This window comes from Neoarius graeffei, chromosome 18 (assembly GCF_027579695.1).
Source record: "Neoarius graeffei isolate fNeoGra1 chromosome 18, fNeoGra1.pri, whole genome shotgun sequence".
NCBI lineage: Eukaryota > Metazoa > Chordata > Actinopteri > Siluriformes > Ariidae > Neoarius > Neoarius graeffei.
This window is the reverse complement of record NC_083586.1, coordinates 2,737,178-2,742,028: the sequence shown is the minus strand read 5'-3', so window position 1 is coordinate 2,742,028 and position 4,851 is coordinate 2,737,178. Positions and strand designations below refer to the sequence as shown.

Here is a 4,851-nt window from a genome sequence, read left to right as displayed (position 1 = left end):
GACGTTTTTTTTTTTCCCTTGGCCAGTTAGCTCAGTTGGTTAGAGTGTGGTGCTAATAATGCCAAGGTTACAGGTTAAATCCCTGTACTGGCCAGTTCCCTCCTTTACAGGTCCTGTTGTTTTCAGGGCAGGGGAAACCTTTTTCTGTTGAGGGAAATGTTGCCAAAACAAGAGATTCTCTGGTTGTTTCGCAAAATGTCAATCGATTCCTTGTATCTGAATGTGTCATTGAAATGCAGTAACTCAACTGATTGCAGGACGCAGGAAATTCAAATACACACATGAGATTGCCTCAAAGAGAAGCACTTATGAATCTCTTAAAAATCAGTGCTCCTTTTTCAATTCATCTAATTGTGCTTCATTTTGAAAGTAACTTTAATTTCATAAACTCTAAAATGTATCTTTAGTTGCTTGAATCACTCAAAACCACTCCAAAACATAGCAATTACCAAAGGATCCAGGAAGGTAGTAGCCATTGTTAGGGTATGATAGACAGATAGATGGTCTTTTTCTTTGTATTTTCTCTTCTCTTATTCACCACTAAATAATACAGTCATTAGCTGACTGCTTTTCCAGAAAGTCCATAGTGAGAATTCACCAGTTGACCACTATTTCATTCTGAGGGGACTGACTCAAGTGTTTTTCATTTAAAGTGCACAGGATCTGATCAGAACTTGAGCTCGTTCACAGCCCAGCCCAGCCCACACAATCCAATGTGGCAACAGAGGGTACAATGGATGGTCCATCACGCCATGTGAGCAAACAAAGTGAGTTGAACATTGATGGGCAGTTATCACTCTGAATTGGTTCTAGGGGCACAACCAATTATGCTTTCCATCCATCCACCACACTCACTGTCCCCCCAGACAATGACCAGGGTTTGGATTTGTGAATGATAAGCAAACGTAAACGCTATGTTACATTAAATAAATCCATTACCTGTAACCACTTATCTGGTGCAGGGTCGCAAGCAAGGTGGGGCCTATCCCAGCTGACTATGGGCAAGAGGCAGGGTACACCCTGGACAAGTCACCAGATCATCACAGGGCTAACACATAAAGACAAACAACCATTCACACCTACAGCCAATTTAGACCCACCAATTAACCTAACCTGCATGTCTTTAGACTGCAGGGGAAAACAGAGCACCCAGAGGAAACCCAAACAGGCACAGGGAGAACATGCATACTCCACACAGAAAGGCCCCCATCAGCCACTGGGCTCAAACCCAGAACATGCTGGCTGTGAAGTGACAGCATTAACCACTACACCGCCATGCCACTGCCAACTCCCCGAGCCACCATGTTGCACCCAAATCCAGACCTATAGTGCCCAATATCATTGAAGCTGTGATGGTACTGGAATAAACCTCAGATCCAAAATTGCAGAAGTGGACCATACCTATCCTGAAGAGAACTTGTTCCATGCTGATGGAAACAAAGGGTTTGGGATATGCAAGCTTGCTCAAAAGTAGCCTTCAGTTGAAATATATTATTTCAAGAGGTGCAAACAACAGCTTCATAGGTTCCACTGAGAGTTGAACTCAGACCCCTGGATTCAGAGTGCTAGCCATTACACCATGGAACCAAGACGCAGCTGTGAGATTGTTTTTACGATCAAATTACTGCCATATACTGACCAGGGGCGTGTTTAGCTTATTTTTGGGGGTGCTCAAGCACCCCCAAAAACGAGCTCAGCACCTCCTAGCTCAGCACCCTCAAAAACACTGCTTTTGGACGTAATTTTCAGAAATAAGCGCCCTTGCGCACTGCGCAATGAATGTGTGCGCGGGCGTGTGTGTGTTCTTGAATTCACCTGTTATGTGATAGTTCTATGAGCAGTAAAATACCTCTCCTCCTTGCGTCCCCTCCGATTGGGTTGCCTGTCTGCGTGAGTGCTTGCTACGACATGGTGTTTTTTTTTTTTAACTGGATTCCACGCCGATGAGGAACTCGAAGTAGCACCTGAGTATTACTGGCATAGCGAGATGTGAAGGTACGGACTGGAATTACAATTGTTAAACACAACACAATAATATGCATAATGCAATATTGATGTTCCCTGGTCTATGAATAGAATGATAAAAATGACATTTATCATCCATATCGAGATACTTTTGTGCAGAGCTGTACAAGTGCTACGGTGCTAGACCACCGTGTGTTACTCAGTTTTATTTAATGTAACATAGCGTTTACGTTTGCTTATCATTCACAAATCCAAACCCTGGTCATTGTCTGGGGGGACAGTGAGTGTGGTTTGGATATAGCCTACATTTTCAAAAGAACACTACCAAAATATAACAAATATAACAAAAAATATAAACTAATGTAAACTAATGTAAAATCATAATAATACACACTATTATTACACAATACACAATAATACATTAATTAACAATTACCACTGTTCAAAATGAATAGCTCCAACATTACAAATGCAGTAGTAGGTCTTGTTTAGTTAAAAATATAATGTAAATATTTGTGTCAGTGGCTGTAAATGTGTAGATATCATAGTTTATTGGGTCAGCTTCTGTTAAAACATTGCATAAGTCTAGTCTTGTCTAGTCTTGTCTTCTTGTCTAGTTTAAATGCGGAATAAACGTGGAAACACTGTCGTTCAAGCCAGGTGTCTCTGTCAGCTCTGGGGGCTAAGCACCCCCAAAGATCAGATGCTAGAATTGCCCCTGATACTGACCTCGCTCTGGCAAAAAAATTAGCACCCACTTGGTCAAAGGTGTACACAAACCATCAATCCTGAAACCCAGGACTGAATCTGGGACCTTCAGTCTAATGCGCTCCCTACTGAGCTATTTCAGCATGCTCTACAGGGTTTAACTCATGGCTTCTTCCATGCACTTGGATACAGCCTTTGGCCCTTGTCAAATGTATGCAGCAAGCAGAAACTTGTTTTTGAGATCACATTCCATTATATTACATTACAGGCATTAAGCAGATGCACAACACCAACTCATCAGACTTGGAGGTAGACCGCTGGATTCAAGCTGCCACCAAAGCCTTCGGTGCTTTACAAAAGCAACTATGGTCTCGCCATGACATCAAGAGAACCAGCAAGTTGAAAGTATGCAACATTACAGTCTTATCACCTCTGCTTTACGCCAACGAATGTATGACGCTCTACGGTAAACACTTCAAGTATCTGACCAGGCTACAACTGCAACACCTGCATCAAATCCTCAAAATAAGATGGCAGGACAAGGTCCCAGATGTAGAAGTCCTCAGGTGAGCCAAAACAGTAAGCGTGGAAACCCTTATCACAGCCTCCCAACATTGTTGGGCTGGACACATCTGGCGGATGCTTGACACGCAACTACCCAAAGCCATTTTCTACAGAGAACTGAGCCTAGGAAAGAGGCTGACAGAAACAAGGAGGACAGAAACTGAGGTACAAAGATGTTTGGAAGAGGAACATGAAGAATGCTGTCATTATCGATCAGACGTGCGAAAGGGGTGCCTCGGTTAGAGCAACATAGCGAAGCAAAGTTTAAAGCTCAGTGTCTGAAATTGAAGACAAGTGTCAAAGGGAGTATAGCAGAGCTCATAAAACTAGACATTCCATAGCGCCTCAACCAGGCCATTCATGCCACTGCTGCGGACGACTCTGTCCCTCTGGTGCGGGCCTTGCGGCCCATGCGTTTCTGTGCATCCTAATGAAGCAGGCATCAGCGCTAGCGATGGACAGCCAATGAAGGGTTGCGGACAACTGGCACCATTGGTGGGGCCCCTTTGGCTATTCTGTCATGACAGCAGGGCTGCCTGAGATTGATGACCCAGGACTAAGCGTGCAATGGTTGAGAGAAATTATTTCGAGTAATCCTGACAAGTCCATCGTGCACTTGTGCAATGAGCTAAGACTGTTGCATGATGCAAACACCGGTGAGGCATTCCTAAACCCAGTTGTACGGGTGAATGTTTTCAAATGGGACATGGATCGTCGCCGATGAGGCATTCGTGAAAGTTATGTTGAAAAGTCCAACATGAGAAGACTGATGGCAAATGACAGGGGCGGATGAAGTGCTAGGAACCTGTCTCTATGGCTGTAACAGTTTCTATATGTGGCGCAAATTGACATGGGACAGAAGAAGAAAAGAAACTGGAAACATCTGGATTTGTCTGGAGTGAAATGGGCTGACATATTTTTACTACTGATTTGCTTCCTCTTGTTTAGCAATCATTACCAGCCATGCTTCTGCTGCATCCTTGTGTGTACTCTCAATTAATGGGATCTTGGAAATTTTGGTGTTAGAGGAAATCTGCTTGCCCCTCTCTGCTAAACACATGCAATCGCGAATTTCAAAAGCCTCTGGACAAAGCCTTTCTCTCATCAAATTTGATGCACAAACACTGGCTTAAGAGTCCAGCGCCTCATCGATTAGGCCACTGTGACATAGGCCTTGACCTCAAACGACCAGCATCAATAGCACTAACACTCATGTGAAGGGGAAACAAAAGCCTTCTTGGCCATCTTTCTATTCGGGGTGTAGGTACAGCCACCGTCCCATCCAGAACTACAAATCCCATCAACCAACTTCCGCAATGACCTATGTCATGGCTGGGCGGGATCACCTACGTCACGTCCTCCATGACTCCATAACTGACCCGGAAACCCTCAGTTCGTTCTCTTTCATCTGTGGACCGTGTCATAGGGACATACACGTAAAGAGACACCTGCTCATCAGAACATCCAAAATCAAGACGTCTGCCTTACAAGAAAAAGAAGACTCAACGCGCTTTCGTATATACCACTGGCTACGGTAAAAGAGTACTTAAGTTGCACCATCTCACTCATATTGAGTTACAACTGTGTTAGGACTAGGACTGTTTTGGCCTCTAG

General features: G+C 43.9%; 1 non-coding gene across 1 annotated transcript; it reads left to right on the top strand.

Annotated features, from left to right (window-relative positions):
• The first annotated feature begins 20 nt into the window (after positions 1 to 20).
• trnai-aau (transfer RNA isoleucine (anticodon AAU)) lies at positions 21 to 94 on the top strand. The gene has a single exon. It is a non-coding gene; the product is annotated as a tRNA-Ile (tRNA).
• Positions 95 to 4,851: the final 4,757 nt, after the last annotated feature.